We start from the raw sequence: 20959 nt of genomic DNA, 5'->3' as shown, positions 1-20959 counted from the left end.
TTCTCTGAAATTGCTCAACGGATGAATTTCCAGAGGTATGATATCTGATACTAACAAATAACCTGTAAACAGAGAAAATAAAATTTTCTTTTGGACAGTTATACTATGATAGTTACATTTCTGGGGATATTGTCTGGTCGACTATGAGGCTCGCAACAACTCAACAGAGTACATTTTAACCCGACCAAGTGAAACATTACTCCCTGCACGTGAGTGTGTTCCAAATACTTCAACTCCCTTCTATCCTCTTGTTCATTATTACATTCATTATCATCATCGCTGTTTCTATAAGCAAATCAGTTAAATTTTAAACTCATTACATATTGTTTGATTTTTGTTGGCACTCCGTCGCTTACGACGTCGAGGGTTCCAGTTGATCCGATCAACGGAACAGCTTGCTCGTGAAATTAACGTGCAAGTGGCTGAGCACTCCACAGACACGTGTACCCTTAACGTAGTTCTCGGGGATATTCAGCGTGACACAGAGTGTGACAAGGCTGGCCCTTTGAAATACAGGTACAATAGAAGCAGGAAGTAAGAGTGAGAGAAAGTTGTGGTGAAAGAGTACAGCAAGGTTCACCACCATCCCCTGCCGGAGCCTCGTGGAGCTTTAGGTGTTTTCGCTCAATAAACACTCACAACACCCGGTCTGGGAATCGAAACCGCGATCCCATGACCGTGGTCCTATGACCGCGAGTCCGCTGCCCTAACCACTGGGCCATTGCGCCTCCTCATATACATATACATATACATATATATAACGACAATAAAATGGAGAAGCTCAATGCAGTCGCTCAGACTGTTAAAAGCAGTTGCTGAAATTACCTGACAAGCATCCTATATTTTCAAAAACACGGAAAGACACGACGTACTAACATAAAGATGGTCTCGGATAGAAATCCTTTGATCGAACGTTTGCATGTTGAGGGCTGACTTGAAGCTAAACAGCAATCAAATCTTCTGATAAATAACTTAGAATCTTATAACTACATTTCAAGTGGGAATATAGATACTAACTTTCCTTCTGCTCTAAACCAAAATTTTCTTTCTTCGGCATGGTTTAATTCGTGCTGAATGCATTTTCTTCTCGAAAATGATGCCCACATATGCTAATATTGTTGCTAGGATGTGCGCCAGTGACGTCAACCAACCATATGTCTATTTTTTCTATCTGTAATCTCATGGGCTATGAAATTCAACACAGACGATAAAAAGGAGACAAGAATATTTACTATATGTGTTTTGCAGAATGTTACTGAGCTAAAATTTCCTCCGAGATCGCTTATGTAGCAAGAGCTAATAGCGTAGTAAAACAATGATTTTTATATAAGAATTTAATCGGATATTAAACACTTGTGTAACACGCTGATCTCATTTCAAATGATTTTCCACTCAGCTTTGCCTTCAGCCAACAAATGAGCTTCCACGTTGACGCTCGGTTTATAAAACAATGAGTCCTAGAAAAGACTAAAATAAAGTGTTCATCCTAGCTGATATATATTTGGTTATGTGGAGGCGCAATGGCCCAGAGGTTAGGGCAGCGGACTCGTGGTCATAGGATCGCGGTTTCGATTCCCAGACAGGGCGTTGCGAGTGTTTATTGAGCGAAAACACCTAAAGCTCCTCGAGGCTCCGGCAGGGGATGGTGACGAACTCTGCTGTACTCTTTCACCACAACTTTCTCTCACTCTTACTTCCTGTTTCTATTGTGCATGTAATTCAAAGGGTCGGCCTTGTTATACTCTGTGTCACACTGAATATCCCCGAGAACTACGTTAAGGGTACACGTGTCTGTGAAGTGCTCAGCCACTTGCACGTTAATTTCACGAGCAGGCTGTTCCGTTGATCGGATCGACTGGAACCCTCGACGTCGTAAGCGACGGAGTGCCAACAACAACAACAATATTTGGTTATATCTCTGCTGGATTAGTGTGGATTAGGGACTAAACAACAGCATCGGCATGTGTAGGAGCAGCAACAGCAGCGGATGCAGTGGCAACAAAAGCAGTAGCCACAACAACAACCTCAGCAATAACAGCAACAAACATATCTTTGTTAGGAGCCTCACGAGTACTAAACACAAGCACTTGTAACTAAAGTAGAGTATATTTTAGACATTGCTGCTCTCCTCTATAAAACATTAACGTTGTGTACGCTAATCACTACATACACACACGCATAGGCAAACACATATATATATATATATATATAATTATATACACAAACACAGACACAGACACACATACACATATGTATATAACATGTAATATATATATATATATATATACATATATACATATTTGAAGAACCTACAAGAATAGGTGCAGCGCTAATATTTATAAAACATGTGACATATCAATAAAAATCTGTAAATGTACAACTATCTAGATATCTGAGTACCTTATTATTTTTTCTAATATATAATCCCTGTACATGACTTCCAAACCTTCCAATATACATACATATATATATATACACACACACATACATATATATGTACTTACATGCATGCACACAATACATACATACATACATACATACATACATACATACATACTTGCATGTATGCATACATACATGACAGTCAGTTGGCAGAATCGGTAGAACATCAGATGAAATGCGCCGCTACATTTTTTGGTTCTCTGACCTTGAATTCAAACCCCGCTGAGATCAACATCGTCTGTCATACGTTCAGGGTCAATAAATAAATTAGAAGCCCAATACTGTATTTTTAATACAATGACCCCTTGTTTTGATTTTGGTAGGAGTGTGGAATAAAGTAAGCACCAGTTATCGCTTAGGACGATTTAATTTATTTGTGGTATTGTAACGCTAAAAAATTCTGGTTTGTCTATGTCAGCTATAAGCACTCATATTTCTAAATGTAATTGACTATCTTTTGTTGCTATATAAGCTTTCTTTTCACACCTTCCCAATAAAAAGATCACATGTATATAAATTCACAAACATCCATTCATTCACATGCAGTCTACTTTGCTAGTAATGATGATACAATTGGTTGCATATTAGCTCAGGTTGAGTAAATCTCTTACAAGAAATAAGACTCTGAGCCAACATGCTGAAACACACAAATACACACACATATACACATGCGTACAAACGCACACGCACATATATACTCATATTTATATAAACATGCACAGCGCAAATACAAATGTTGTTGTCTGTAAATCGAAGAAGCTATTCAATACACGTTAAAGAAAAATTACTGCTTTGTGGTACAGAGTAACAGGAATGTATTTCATAAACTTTGATAATACATTTAAGTTCGAGTAGCGGCCAAATCCTCAGATTGAACGTACATACATGCTGAGACCCCACTTCGGTCATGACTGACCATGGGATTGCACCTAGTAAGTTACCCTCTCAGGCACAAGTCCAGGCAAGGTTGTTTATGGAAGACCAGAAGTCGACCATGCATACCGGCCTCCCTTCTCAATGCCACCAGTGTTATCCAAGTGAAAGGCAAAGGGGCCGATACAGCTTGGCACCTGTGACATCGCAACTCATTTCTACAGCTGAGTGAACTGAAGCAACGTGAAATAAAGTGTCTTGCTCAAGAACACAACACGCAGCCCAGCCCGCGATTCGAACTCACAACCTCACGATCGTAAGCTCGACGCCCTAATCATTAAGCCATGCGCCTTCACACGTACATACATACATATATACATACACGCGACAGAGCGACAATATATATATATATATATATATATATATATATATATGTTAAATTCAAATTACGATGAACATATATATATATATATATATATGTATATATATATATATATACACACACACACGCACGCACGCACATACACATATGAGGTGGTGTATGCATGTGTTTGCATTTAAACGAGTGTGTATATATCTATGTATATACGTATATATATATATATATATATATATATATATATATATATATATATGTGTGTGTGTGTGTGTGTGTGTGTGTGTGTGTGTGTGTGTGTGTGTGTATTTGCGGGTATGTGTTTCTATTTTTGTAACTGTATAACTGTGTGTCCTGTAAAACAGTATATATTACCTATAAGAGTATGATGCGTCCACAAAACTGTTACTTACTATCAGATTTCAATACAGGAAGACCCTAGCATATAATAAAGAAATGGCGGTATCATAGCTATGAAACCAAATACCATCGAAAAACATTTTTAAAACTCTGTCCGTTCATATTGCCTTCGTTTGTTTCTGATACAAGCTACACAGTTTCAAATGGGATAGCTGAAACCTATCCCATTTTCAGATGCATTGTGCATTCTATACCAAGGGTAAATGCATCGGCTATGTTTGCTATTTTAAATTTATTACCACTGTTTCCGTCTAGACACATAAACCACTCAACTGCAACGTCTACCCGTCTGTTAGTTGCATCCATAAAGCATATCACACCTTTTTCATTCTAGATCTCGACATTATGAAAAACCATGTAGACCTACATACACACACGGCATGTTCTCGAAGTGTAAAATAGAAGGCATACGTGCCACACGTAGGTGTCAAAATACTGCTGGGATAGGTGATCACCTTAAGTAGTACCCTTCACTTAGATGCTTAACTAATAGGGTAACACTGCACTGTGTCCAGATTAGTAGGGTTGCCAGTATCACTGGAGCGTCGGAGAATATTTTTGCGGCACTTGTTCCGGCTCTTTACATCCTCAGTTCAAATTCCGCCGAGGTCATCTTCGCATTTCATCCCTTCTTGATCGATGAAATAAAGAACCGGTCAAGTACTGAGATCGATGTAATCGACTAGTCCGCTCCCACAAATTCCAAGCCAAGTCAGATTTCATGAAGAGCACCTCGGAACAAAGACGTCTATTTATTTCTTAAGTAATATGTGGATACGCGTTTATGTATGTATGTATGTATGTATGTATGTATGTATGTATGTATGTATGTATGTGTGTATGTATGTATGTATCTATGTATGCGTGTATGTATCTATGTATGTGTGTGTATGTATGTGTGTATGTATGTATGTATGTATGTATGTATGTGTGTGTATGTATGTATGCATGTATGTGTGTATGTATGTATGTATGTATGTATGTATGTATGTATGTGTGTGTGCATCTATATATGTATGTGTGTGTGTATGTATGTATGTATGTATGTGTGTGTATGTATGTATGTGTGTGTGCATCTATGTATGTATGTATGTATGTATGTATTTATGTATGTATGTAAGTTGGTGTATCCTATGTATTTTTCCAATCTTAATGCGATTAGGTGTGAATTGAGGGAAATTAGGTTTCTATTTCTAGCAGTTGAGTGATCTTATAAACGCCTTTGTGTTGACTCGGTGTGTCTAATTGTAATTTCAATTCGCCTTTATGACTGAGTTGCTAAAAGGACCACTTCTGCCAACAGTGAGCCACAACATTAAGAAACCAATCCAAATACCATGCGGGAGATACGAGAGAAGCAAGTCTAATGTTGATAAGCTAAGGAGGTACTTCAAGATAATCGTTGCTGGTTGTGTTGATAACGTATGAAGAGCGAGTACGGGTGACGACAGATTGGGTTTATATCTATTTACAAGCAGCCGACAAGCAACATAGTGGAAGCGCAATGGCCCAGTGGTTAGGGCAGCGGACTCGCGGTCATAGGATCGCGGTTTCGATTCCAAGACCGGGCGTTGTGAGTGTTTATTGAGCGAAACAACCCCGAGGCTCCGGCAGGGGTTGGTGGCGAACCCTGCTGTATTCTTTCACCACAACTTTCTCTCACTCTTTCTTCCTGTTTCTGTTGTGCCTGTAATTCAAAGGGCCAGCCTTGTCACACTGTGTCACGCTGAATATCCCCCGAGAACTACGTTAAGGGTACACGTGTCTGTGGAGTGCTCAGCCACTTGCACGTTAATTTCACGAGCAGGCTGTTCCGTTGATCGGATCGACTGGAACCCTCGACGTCGTAAACGACGGAGTGCTAACAAAAACATGTATTAATAAGGACTTCTGCTTTAAAATAACACCATTGTTAACGAAAGAATAATTTTTAAGCCTTAGCCTTTTCCCGAGATTACAAGAGATAAGATATGAAATGGAAAATTGTTTAAAGCAGAATAGAAATTGGTTTGAAGGTAAGGCTGGAACCCTCGACGTCATAAGCAACGGAGTGCCAACAACAACAACAAGCAGCATACGACTCTCACAGGCTCAGTTCGCTATTATTAGGCTATATGAGTTTGTTACATGCCAAATTTATTCAGTAGTAGGGGCAATTATATGATTAACTGTGATTTCGTTAAATTGCTGTGTTGAGTCTAAATTCCCATAAGGTATTGAAAAATATAAAAGGGAGGTACTCTAGTACACAACCTTGGTCTATATTTACGATCAAAGTCGTTCCTGCTGAGACCACACCGTCTTATGTGTGTAGTTGTGTGTAGTTGTGTGTGTGTGTGTGTGTGTGTGTGTACTTGTGTATGTGTACTGTGTGTGTGTGTATTTGTGTGTGTGTGAGTGTGTGTGTGTATTTGTGTGTGAGTGTGTGTGTGTGTGTGTGAGTGAGAGAGAGAGAGAGAGAGAAATTGCCTTTGTTTTGTCTTTTTTTTTTATCGTTGCTGATCCGAGGTTCAACAAGTCCAGAGACTCACAATACCATTATACATGGAACATACTTTGATCTTGATCGTTGTTGGTAAATGGATGTGAGCCAATCAAATCGCATTAAACACATCATATATAATCATCCATCACAGAGCCTGCAGAGTGATGTTACACCTATATAAATACGTAAATGCAGTAGCAACGCTAAAGTATGTCTCAATATGGTGTGTATGATAACATCCACGGGGTAGATTTGTCATTAGTGACGTCATAGGTCGCAGTCACCAGTGCTAACCTACGTATGCTCCTGTTGCCCATGGATGGTGTCCAGTGCATTGCTTTACCCCGAGTCCCTGTATTGATGTTAAAATGGCTCTGTTCATCATTCATATGTTCTCTGCTGATCGCTCTCTGGAAACATTTTAGATTACTGATCGCAATGTTGTTGTTGGCACTCCGTCGCTTACGACGTCGAGGGTTCCAGTTGATCCGATCAACGGAACAGCCTGCTCGTGAAATTAACGTGCAAGTGGCTGAGCACTCCACAGACACGTGTACCCTTAACGTAGTTCTCGGGGATATTCAGCGTGACACAGTGTGACAAGGTTGACCCTTTGAATTACAGGCACAACAGTAACAGGAAGAAAGAGTGAGAGAAAGTTGTGGTGAAAGAGTACAGCAGAGTTCACCACCATCCGCTGCCGGAGCCTCGTGGAGCTTTAGGTGTTTTCGCTCAATAAACACTCACAACGCCCGGTCTTGGAATCGAAACCGCTATCCTATAACCGCGAGTCCGCTGCCCTAACCACTGGGCCATTCCGCCTCCACTACTGATCGCAATAAGACAAAGCACATATGAGAACGAAATCAGTTCTGGTTGTTGGGAGGTGTTGTAGTTGTGCTTCTTATTGTGGTTGTTATTGCTGTATATCTTCAGCTCGATCCCAAGTAAGCAGTTATTTGTGATCTCCTTGATTTCATAAAGGTAATCCGATGCATACCTCTCTAAGACAAGGGGGGTGTTATTTGGAGACGATTTTCATGTTATTTCTAGCCGATAAAAGGACGCCGTGCAGTTTCGCTTGTAGGGACAAAAACAGCAAGTTTATATCAAGGATAGTATATATGAAGGATAATATATAACAGATTATATAAAATATATGCCAAATGAATTAGAAACAACATATGTATTAATGACACAGTATGTATATGAGAGATCAGATGTATGACACATTACTAGCTATGGCAAATAATTTGTAGCATACGTTAAACAATGTGTAAACAGATTTGTACATCTATTATATTTTTCCTTTACAATTCAAAAGCATTGATCTTTAACAATTTACTTCAAAATCAGTGCAATAGACCAGTAACCCTAAATCGTCACACACCCACAAACATACACACATACATGAAGACACACAAACGCAAACACACACACACACACACACACACACACACACACACATACACACACACACGCACACACACACACACACACCCATACACACACACACACACACACACACACACAAACACACACACACATATATATATTTGTTAATTTTGCCGTTCTTTCTTTCAGGATCGATACATAGACTACCGATCCAGTACTAATGTCGATTCTCTTTCTCTCACTCTTTATTCCTTTCTTTTCAGTAAAGCACTTTTTCGGTTGTGGCCAGAACTGGAGCGGAGTGAGTTTCTCCAAGTCTACAGAGTGCGCAAAACACACCGTATCTCCCAACGGCACCCCTATGACACCATGAAGGCCTGGGGACGCAAGAGGTTGTGTAAAGAGATATAATTGGAGTAGCTTGATAGAATGCTAAATATATGGAAGGCCAGACAAAAACTCTAGAAAGATTTTTAAATTATGATTTATACGGTAGTATTTATTTTCTATTATTCTGATGAAAAATAAGGCGGCGAGCAGGCAAAATTGCTAACGCGCTGGACGAAATGCTTAGCGGGATTTCACCCGTCGTTACATTCTGAGTTTAAATTCCGTCGAGGTCGACTTTGCTTTTCATCCTTTCGGGATTGATAAACCAAGTAATAGTTGAATACTGGGATCGATGTAATCAACCAGTCCCCTCCCCCAAATTTTCAAGGATTATTCTGATGAAAAATAAATGCCTAAGACAAAGCTACAACTCAAAAGTATTTTAATAAACACATTTGTTATCTTGACGGATGCAGAGTCGACCAACCCATAAATATTTAAAGATTTAAATGGCATGCCTAGTCATGCCTCTTTGTATGTTCGCATATATATATATTTTTTTATTGTACGCCTTTCTCTCTCTCTCTCTTTTACCATATCCATATATACATATGTGTCTGTATATGTCTCTGTATATCTGTGTGTGTGTGTGTGTGTGTGTGTGCGTGTGTTAATGTATTATGGATTGGTTTTGAGTGAAGTGCTACAAAAACAATTTTAAAATAAACTGAACGATGATGACTCAGTACTTTCATAGAGTACATATTTATTTTTATATGGAAAAGGATACTGATAGTAATTAGTGACAAGCCAAAACTTCGAAGTCGCTGTCAAACATTCATTGTAACTATAAGTATATATATATGTGTGTGTGTGTGTGTGTGTGTATATATATATATATATATATATTTGACAGGAATGGCAACAAAAGAAAGAAAGAGACCTCGGTATTATGCAAATAGGGGAACGTATCTGTAAAAATATGTGACACTTATTCAGTAGCCATGATAAAACTCCGAGTTTCGAATGCCAGGGTTGGTGGGGTACTCCAGCATCTCTTCAGTTATCCAGCCACTGGAACTTTCTTTTGAAAAATGACCGTTATACACAAAGGGACTAACGGTTCGGCAAAAAGAGACGATAGAATAAGGAATAGGCTTACAAAGAATAAGCCCTGGGGTCGATTTGCTCGACTAAAGGCGGTGCTCCAGCATGGCCGCAGTCAAATGACTGAAACAAGTAAAAGAGTAAAAGAGTAAAGGAGATTGTTCCAAATATATTTGGCATATATTCGATCTGTAAAAATGCCATTTTCACTGCGGTTTGGCGCAGAGAAAATTTCACTTTAGCCAACAGGTGTTAAAACACCTGCTGTCATTTCAAAGCATCTGTGGACCGATTAATGCATTTCTAGAAATCTGGGTATCATGGACATCGGATATAAAGATAGACAACACTGAAATGACTTTAGAAGTCTCTCTCTTTCTCTGTCTCTCTGTGCCTGTCTATCTGTTTCTCTTTCTTTCTGTGTGTGTCTCCCTCTCTCTTTCTTTCTCTCTCTTTCTCTCTCTCTCCCTCACTCTCTCTCTCTCTCTCTCCATCTCTCTCTCTCTCTCTCTCTCTCTCTCTCTGTATATATAAGTAAACATGAAAATCATAGATCCAAATTTTCTGCTCTTTTTTTAAGTTTCTAAGATGAGTACTTTGATATTTGCAAATTCTAAAATGAATTTATATCTATGTACGAAACAATTGTGTGCACGAATAAACTTCTTACAACTTTTTAACATCTTATCGCCTCCATTTTTGACAAATATGGATTTGCAGAACTACATTCTATAAATTTACCATACACTTGATATACTAATAATAATTTTCATATCTACACCAAATTACACCAGTATACTCTCAGCAAAGTATGAAGAATCAACGTCCGAAATTGTCTTTGGAAACCATTCCAATTAAAGGACGAATCCACATGCAGTCTTTTACACACACACACACACACACACACACACACACACACACACACACACACACACACAGATAAGCTTGGTCTGTGTATTGCGCTTCATCCTTTGGTCAACTACTTGCATACCATAAGATTACTCAATCTGATCTACTAAGACCCACACAAGAGTAACAACATTATCTACTTCATTTATTATAACTAACTATTTACCAGTTTCTGTGTCTGCTTACCAGTTGTGTACTTGCCTATCTAGTTAGCCGACATATTTCTCTCCATGGCATTTTCACACACATACGTTTTCCCTCACATTCCATTTCCAACTTTCTGTATTACAGCGAAATATCTAACTATACATTTCACCAATTAATATATTTTCTAGTACATATACATACATACATACATACATACATACATACATACATACATACATACATACATACATACATACATATATATAGACCTGACGAGTAACTATATTTTTGAGACTGTAGATCGATTTGATTATTAATCGAATTATTAATTGAATTGGTTTTATTAGTTTCCTATTTAAAAATATAGCTACGAAACGTGCGTAGTCATTTTATACCATTTACTAGTTATTCTTTTTTGTACTTTACCGTTTGTAATATCCAAATATCTTACAAATATCTTTAAAAAATGGAAAAATTATCAGAAAAGCCATTTCTATTCAATTTTTTTAAATATATAATGCTGTACAAAGAAATTTCTATTTCTTATTCTATTACACATATATATATATAAATATATATATATATATATATATATATATATATATATATATATATATATATATATATATATATATATATATATATATATATATATATATATATATATAAGCTTAGGTATAAACAGAGTATGTTTAATCAAAAGAGAATATAGCATTTTCGGATAATCTTGTATTACCCGTACGCCCTACACTAGATGCACCAGAATATATCCAGAGAGACGGCCAATGAACAAGAATGTTAAATATATTTATTACAAGATATTTAAAGGCAAAAATAAGGGCTTCCTGTTGCGTGAAAATATTATAAACCTAATCCCAGAGATTACAATGGGTCGGAAATGAAAACGAGTAAATATATATGTATGTATATAACACCAAAAAAAAAAAAAAAAAAAAAGAAACCCATCCACGATACCAGTAAATTCTTTAAAACTTAAAATACGCACGGCTGCAGTGTCTTTTCACTGCCCAAGAAATAATTTATCCAATCCACAAATGAAATAATGGCCATAAGTTCCCTAATAAGGCATACGAATACGGCAATCTACTTATTCACAATCGAGAAAAAATAATACCCAAAAGATAAACAGATAATATGCACCAGATACATACATTCATACATATATACATTCATTCATACATACATTCACAATACATATATATATATGTACATATATATATATATATATATATATATATATATATATATATATATATGAATATATATATTTGTATATATATCTATATATATATACATATATATATGTATATATATGTTTGTGTTTGTGTATATGTGTGCACATATACATATAGATAGATAGATTTACGAAGAAATATTAAAGCGGGTACCAGATATGTTTATTAAGTACTAAGGTCTATGCATTAGTTAGTATGGTTTTGTTTAAAAAAAAAAACATCTCGAATGAAATCGCACCTTTAAAACGGTTCAGAAAGCTCTCCAATCTTAATGAACACTAAGTTAAGATAGCTAGAGTATGGAATATGGACACAAGAATAGTCCCAGATAATGTAGAAGCGGTAGTACTTGCAGCACAGGGTGACCTCCACCACCACCACTACCAAACTGTAAGAGTTATTTGGGAAGCTATATGTAAAAAAAATGTTTTCAGATTTGGTAACCAGACAGACTATTCACATTTCCGATCACTCTGCGGAGTCATTCCTTTTACAGTGCGTCGACAAATTTATGAATTGGTTGAGACGTCACAAATTTCCACTTCCTTTCCCTTTAATCCAAGATGTATCTGTGCTAAAAATACTAAATCATAATTCAGTACAATTTAGAATAGGATAGTTAGTATTTTTAGCATATTTTAGATGAGTAATCCAAAGTCCTAGGTTTCGCATTAAAAGCCCACAAAGCCTTACCTTCAAACCAATTTCCATTCTGCTTTAAACAATTTTCCATTTCATATCTTATCTCTTGTAATCTCGGGAAAAGGCTAAGGCTTAAAAATTATTCTTTCGTTAACAATGGTGTTATTTTAAAGCAGAAGTCTTTATTAATACATGTTTTTGTTAGCACTCCGTCGTTTACGACGTCGAGGGTTCCAGTCGATCCGATCAACGGAACAGCCTGCTCGTGAAATTAACGTGCAAGTGGTTGAGCATTCCACAGAAACGTGTACCCTTAACGTAGTTCTCGGGGATATTCAGCGTGACACAGTGGGACAAGGCTGATCCTTTTGAATTACAGGCACAACAGTAACAGGAAGTAAGAGCGAGAGAAAGTTGTGGTGAAAGAGTACAGCAGGGTTTTCGCCACCATCCCCTGCCGGAGCCTCGTGGAGCTTTAGGTGTTTTCGCTCAATAAACACTCACAATGCCCGGTCTGGGAATCGAAACCGCGATCCTATGACCGCGAGTCCACTGCCCTAACCACTGGGCCATTGCACCTCCATTAATACATAACAAAGCAATATGTTTCATTTTCTGAATGCATCGGGGCACAGTCGGCTTTAACACTATTACTTGTGTCGTCGATATCTGTTGCCGAGTTTGTATTTTAACAGAGGGTTAATACAACACTTGACCCTTCCTTTACATAAATAAGACCATTTATTTTTTCATATGGAGCAAGTTGAATGAATAAAGCATACGCAGGTTCGTATAGAGTAAGAAGACGTCGTTTTTTTATTTATTTATTTATGACCCAAACAATTTAGAATAAATTGCTTTGGCCACATATAAAACTCGGTGTTTATGAGAGGGTACGAACAGCTTAACTCGCCGATGAAGGCTGTTTGTTATCAGCGTAAGCAGCAGACAGAATGTGATAACATCTGCCTCATTTATAAATCATTTGGCGACGAAGGGTTTACCCTACATAAGCGTTAAACCTGTTACGGTTAGCTACGAAATCTTCTAGAAATTATGATCTACGGTTACATTGGATGATGAGTTCCTACGTACTCAAAGCTCAAGAGAATGACGGAATGATCATGGGTGAAACACCCTTGATTTTAGGCGCGCTCAAGGAATGTTGACTTGTAGTTAACAACCCCGACACTAGCAATAGATCAAGTATTGTTGATGGTAACTCGGAGATGGTTAACATTACAAATTATACATTTTCCGATGATATGTGTGTGTATGAGTGTGTGTGTATGTGGTGTTAGTTGTGTGTGTGTGTGTGTGTGTGTGTGTGGTATGTATGTGTGTGTGTACGACTTCGCCATAATCGTAGCCACAATAGGGCTTTTTTTATGCATTGATATGCGAGTTGAAACATTATAAACAATTTGTCGTGTCTTTACGTTCTGAGTTCGAATTCCGCCGAGGTCGACTTTGCCTTTCATCCTTTCGAAGTCGATAAAATAAGTACCAGCGAAACACTGGGTCGATGTGATCGACTAGTCCCCTCCCGACAAATTTGAGGCCTTGTGCCTAAAGTAGAAACCATTATAAACAATTTGTAAGTTGACAATCAATAAACCAATCCTTCTCTGTTTTCTCTCTTTTTAAAACAGAATGTTTTACAATCGTGGATTCTTTCGCATCTGATGTTGTTACAGAAGTATACGGATTATATCCTTAGTGGCATTTCGTCCGTCTTTACGTTATGAGTTGCAATACCGCAGAGGTCGACTTTGATTTTGTTTCTTTCAGGATCGATATAAGTACCAGGGGACTAATGGTGTTGACTAAATCCCTCTCCCAAAATTTTAAGCCTTGTGCTTATTACAGAAAACATTATTATGGGTGCTTTCATGGCCACGTGGTTAAAAAGTTCGTTCCACAATAAAGGGTTTATTAGTTCTATCTCATTGCGCAGTATCTTGGACAAATGTCTCCCTCTATATCCTCGGATTGATCAAGTTTCTGCTACGAAATCGGGTGGAGAGAAACTGTGTGGATGGAAGCTGAATGAGCTCAAGATGACTCGATCATAATCTTTTCCACTTCAGCTAATCCTGCGCTTTTTGCAAGCTTTCTGATCAGGGATTTATTCAAAGGATGATTCCAATCTTTTCCTTAAACACTCTCGGAGTCTTGAAAAATGTAATGGGCCATTTATCACAATGATAATTTCTCAGAAAATTTCGCTTTCTGATTAAGGTAGCTCGATAGCGATCTCAGACCTCAAGTCGACCCAAGGACTGAGTGCGAAATTGCAGCATCGGTCCATCAGAATTCCCTTTCACATCTTCATTGAAAAAAACGAAAACACCCCTCTACACTTTCGACGGGCAATGTTTAGACGTGCGAAAACTGGACAGTACTTGTAATTTAAAGGTCTAGTCTTATCCCTAATTTTGCCTGGGTATTTTCAGCTGAGGCTTCCACTGAAGGCATAACACGGGAATTAGATAAATTCTAACCATTCATTAAATTAACAAGTAGATTGTTTTGTTGATCGAAAAGTACAGATTATCAAAAACAACTGGGAAGCCATTCTCTTAATTATCATTACCGCGTGTATGCGCAGATATGTGTAAGAATGTGTGCGTGGGTGCGTGTGTACTTACATATGTACCCATGTATATGTATATATATATATATATATATATATATATATATATATATATATATATATATATATATATATATATATATATATATATATATATATATATATATATATACACACACACACACATATTCGCACATATCTATGTGTAGGTGCATATGTACGTATGTACGCATGTGTGCTTCCAAAATAAACATATTAAAATATGTTCGAATATTATATGATTTAATATTCCATAAATCATACGGACATGCTTGGGTAAAAACATACACACGCGCATAAATAAGCAAATGAGTGGAAATCGAACCGGTGAGTGTGTTAATTAATAAGGTATTAAAACAGAGTGACTCACTCCAGACACAATAATATATATATAGGTATGTGTGTGTGTTTGGGTGTGAATGTAAGCATATATACCTATATACAAATATATTTATATATATATATATATATATATATATATATATATATATATATATATATGTTTATATCTATACACGCACATACACACACATATACATACAGACATGCACACATATATGCGTACATATATAACTATATGTATATAAGACTATGCTTATACGTTCAAATGATTATAAAAATTATATTATTTTGTTTATTTATATATATTTCTTTGCAGTTTGATTGTGTTATAGTACTAATTTTATACGCAAATATTTGTGTGTGTCTGCGTCAGGTCCGCCAAACATACATACATACATACATACATACATACATACATACATACATACATACACACATATACAAGTTTATAAATGATATATAATACTTGTTATATATCATATTACGCATGTGTGTGTATATACGTTTTGATGTATATGGCTGTATGTAAATGTGTGTGTACGTGCCTATATGTTTGTGTGTGTGTGTATATATATATATATATATATATATATACACACACAAACATATAGGCACGTACACACACATTTACATACAGCCATATACATCAAAACGTATATACACACACATGCGTAATATGATATATAACAAGTATTATATATCATTTATAAACTTGTATATGTGTGTATGTATGTATGTATGTATGTATGTATGTATGTTTGGCGGACCTGACGCAGACACACACAAATATTTGCGTATAAAATTAGTACTATAACACAATCAAACTGCAAAGAAATATATATAAATAAACAAAATAATATAATTTTTATAATCATTTGAACGTATAAGCATAGTCTTATATACATATAGTTATATATGTACGCATATATGTGTGCATGTCTGTATGTATATGTGTGTGTATGTGCGTGTATAGATATAAACATATATATATATATATATATATATATATATATATATATATATATATATATATATATAAATATATTTGTATTTAGGTATATATGCTTACATTCACACACAAACACACACACATACCTATATATATATTATTGTGTCTGGAGTGAGTCACTCTGTTTTAATACCTTATTAATTAACACACTCACCGGTTCGATTTCCACTCATTTGCTTATTTATATTTTCTAAAGTTTTCCTTGCTTCTTGCAACCTCTTCTATAGTCGTTGACTTCAAAAGTCGTTGATCGAAAAGTACAGATTATCGAAAACAACAGAGAAGCCATACTCCTAATTATTATTACTGCATGTATGCGCCGCGGATATGTGTTAGAATGTGTAAGTGTGTACTTATATATGTACCTACATTGTATGTGTATATATATATATATATATATATATATATATATATATATATATATATATATATATATATGCACACACACGCGTGTATGTAAGTAACTCGCACTCCCTCGGTTACGACCATTATTCTATTTGATCCGATGAACGGAACAGTCTGCAGATGAAATAAATGTACAAGAGGCTGGGCGCTCAACAAACACGCGTACCGTTAACGTAGTTCTAAGAGAGATTCAGCGTGACACAAACAGTGACTAGGCTGACTCTGTGAATTTGACGTTCTGCTCATTTTTGCCTGATGAGTGGCCCGGTGGAACGTGAAAACCAAGTGTCTTGCTCAAAGACAGAAAACGCCCCCTGAAATCGAACTCATGATCCTGCGATTAAGTGGTTAGCGGTATATGTATGGACACATGTGTGTGCGTATATACACACACACAAACACACAAACAAAACAAACATACATAATATATTACCTAGAATATTACCTTAAAAGAACAACTGTCTGTGGAGTGCTCAGCCACTTGCACGTTAATTTTACGAGCAGGCTGTTCCGTTGATCGTATCAACTGGAACCCTCGACGTCGTAAGCGACGGAGTGCCACCACACACACACACACACAAAAACACAATTATTGAATTCATCCAAGAAAATTCACAATCACATGTAGAAAAATTGAAGTAAATACACTAAAAAGACCTATAATAAAAATCCCAAAAGTACAATGTAATAAATATTAAAATAATAATATAATATATATATGTATATATATATATATATATATATATATATATATATATATATATATATATATATATGCATGTGTGTATGTTTATATGTATATATATATATATATATATATATATATATATATATATATATTTACATACATACATACATACATACACTTCATAGGCATACGTTAATGTATATATGTGTATACATATATCTGTATACATATATATATGTGTGTGTGTATGTATGTATATATGTGTGTGTGCATGTATGTATGTATGTATGTATGTATGTATGTATGTATGTATGCTAGCAAGCTATATATTACCTTTTGATCTGATGTCGACTCTCTTGTATATTCCGCTTCAGTTTTATAGTAATCACAATCCGTTATATTTATCTTCTTACGCTCTTCTTCGACCCAAATCAACAATTAAAATTTAAACTGTTAATTACAGCCAATCAAAAAAGAGTCTTGTTACATAGGATGGCTGTCTGATAGACAAAGTACACTGAAGTACTGATTAGTATATAAATCCAGCAAGAGGAGACAAAAAAATAAGTCCCTTCTAAGTTTGACAGATGAGGGCAAAAATTACACGGTCTGGCTGCGAAATGTCCTGGTACTCGTACGTCGTGTATCTGCTTATAATAACTATATCCACATTATCGATATGTTTGATGAGAATTAAAATATTGCTGAATCAACAAGAGTTCAATATTTGCAACATATGTGCTGTGATGCCGCGTCTCTTGAAGTCTAATTCGGTTTCAAAAGGTATTTTAGTGTGGCATTGTTGCGTGTATAAATATATATTAGTATACATAAACGTATGTGTGCGTATATGTAAAAGAGGGAGAGAGGGATATAGTGGGGTGTGTTCTTTGATATAGCTTTGTAAGTACCTTTAACGTATACTTTGTGTTATAGTAATAACAGGTGTCAATTTTTTCCCTCTTTTTTTTTTTTTTGTTTTTGAAGGTTCGGATCGCTGCTTCTCTGAACCTTCGCAAGATAAATTTCAGTTTTGAATCTTGCTCATTAGAAGTGCTTACATAAATATACACACTCACACTCCTTTGCACTCGTGCTAACACTTAAAAGCTAGTAAAAATATATGTGTGTGTGTGTGTGTATATATATATATATATATATATATATCTATATATATAGATAGATAGATATAGATAAAGATATTTATATATGTTTGTGTGTGGCTGTGTGTATATGCATGTATATGTTATATGTGCATGTGTGTGGTGGGAGATGTGTTTGTGCGTATATAAATTGGACGGTGCGTGTGTGTATGTTTGTGTGTGTGTGTGTGTGTGTGTGTGTGTGTGTGTTTGAGTGTAGGTGAGTGCTGAGTATGGTGTGGGTGTGAACGTGTATGAATGCCTATGTACTTAAAAGACTTATAGCAAAGACACAAAAACACACACACATTAATACATACACACACACGCGCACTTACGCACACACGCACACATATACATACGCGTGCGCATACACAAACGTTATGAAATGAAACGTTGCGTCCGGATATAGTCGATCCTATATAGAAAGACGTATTTACACGCACACACTCGCACACTCACACACATACGACACAGTTTCACACACACAAACGCATTCACACCCATATATACGCAACTAAGCAGTCATTAACTCACTTGAATGCATGCATCTTAATACGTCCACTTTCAAACATTGTTAGACACAATGGCGAAAAGTGAGCAATCATATACACATTATGTTAATAAAGCAGATATTTGCCTCCGAAATCGCACATGTACATAAACACACACACACACACACACACACACACACACACACACACACACACACAAAAACACTCACACACACACACACACCATATAGTACTGGACACATGCGTACAAAAACACACCTATATACGTTTTCACACGCATGATTGAAATGTACGAAAACACATCTTAATACATAACGTTTTGTGTGACTCAAAGTATAAGACCAATTTATGACTTATGTTAATGGAGAAATGCATGAATGTCATGTAATCTCTGAAGGACTTCGTTGTCAATTCATGTGAAAGCACAGCAGTCGGTAACGCCAAATAACGAGACAAGTGATTAAAAGTTTAAAACTTTGTAAGACTGTGTGGTAAGAAGTTTGCTTACCAACCACATGGTTCTGGGTTCAGTTCCACTGTGTGGCACCTTGGGCAGAGTGTCTTCTACTATAGCTTCGGGCCGACCAAAGCCTTTTGAGAGGATTTGGTAGACGGAAACTGAAAGACGCCCATCGTATATATATATATATATATATATATATATATATATATATATATATATATATATATATATATATATATATGTAGGTGTGTGTATACGTGTGTGTGTCTGTGTTTGTCCCCCCCCCCACCAACATCGCTTGACAACCGATGCTGGTGTGTTTATGTCCCCATAACTTAGCGGTTCGGCAAAAGAAGACGATAGAATAAGTACTAGGCTTACAAAGAATAAGTTCTGGGGTCGATTTGCTCGACTAAAGGCGGTGCTCCAGCATGGCCGCAGTCAAATGACTGAAACAAGTAAAAGAGTAAAACATTACTGAGGTTATGTGTACATCATAGCAAAGCATTTACTATCGACAAGCTCAGGCCACCAAGTAGCCCAACTTGCTGTCATTGAAATTTAATCTCATGTAAACCTAGTTCAAGAAGATATATGATCTGAGGACCATCCAACTGCGCCCATTACGTTTCATTTTTAAAGAGTCTATATCTGGGACTGCATCCTCTAACAAAATTCAAGATGGTGTATCGGAAGTATTTCAAGGAAATTTTTGGCTGAAACTTCTAGGAAACCAAACAACCCCATAAACATTGCTCCTTTCAGGCTTTCTATTTCACCATGTCCAGGCGAATATAATTTTTAATGGTGAGAGCATTGATGCTGACGCACACATACACGCGCGCACGCGCGCGCGCGTGTGTGTGTATGTATATACTTCTCGATTGCTGGTATTTGTCAGTGACTTCTCTCATTGAATTGATGCACTATTTTCTATCATTAGCAGGATTGTCAGCATTGCGTGTGTGTGTGTGTGTGTGTGTGTGTGTGTGTGTGTGTGCGTGTGTGTGCACGTGCGTGCGTGTGCCTAGTATGCTCTATATGTTCCCTACATTAGGCACATGATTAATGGTGCCATATTTTCAGAGGTTTGTTTGTTAACTAAAACTTAGATATCGAATAACAACCTTTGTGTTTTATTATGTTACGGAATATTTCCGTAGCCAAGAGCAAATAATGATTGAAACAGAACACACACGCGCACGCATGCTCACACACTCAACGCATGCTCACACACACACACACACACACACACACACACACACACACACACACACACACACACACACACACACACACACACGTATATATACGCACACTAACATGCGGATACGGGGAGAACGTAAGTAAAGAATGTTACACAAATGCACAAAGAAGC

General features: G+C 36.6%; 1 protein-coding gene across 2 annotated transcripts in view; it reads right to left on the bottom strand.

Moving 5' to 3' along the window:
* Nucleotides 1-20959, bottom strand: part of LOC106876417 (uncharacterized) — a 30839-nt gene that overhangs the window by 5948 nt on the left and 3932 nt on the right. The window contains exon 1 of one of the 2 annotated variants that reach the window (XM_014924957.3): nt 17795-18501. The exons of the other annotated variant lie outside the window; for it this stretch is intronic. The gene's annotated coding sequence lies outside the window, so the exon portion shown is untranslated. Of the gene's footprint in view, nt 1-17794; nt 18502-20959 lie in introns of those variants that run through there. 2 annotated transcript variants of the gene reach the window in all.

Source organism: Octopus bimaculoides, chromosome 5, assembly GCF_046866305.1.
Source record: "Octopus bimaculoides isolate indiv1 chromosome 5, ASM4686630v1, whole genome shotgun sequence".
NCBI classification, from domain to species: Eukaryota; Metazoa; Mollusca; class Cephalopoda; order Octopoda; family Octopodidae; genus Octopus; species Octopus bimaculoides.
This window is presented reverse-complemented; position numbering and strand designations above follow the sequence as displayed.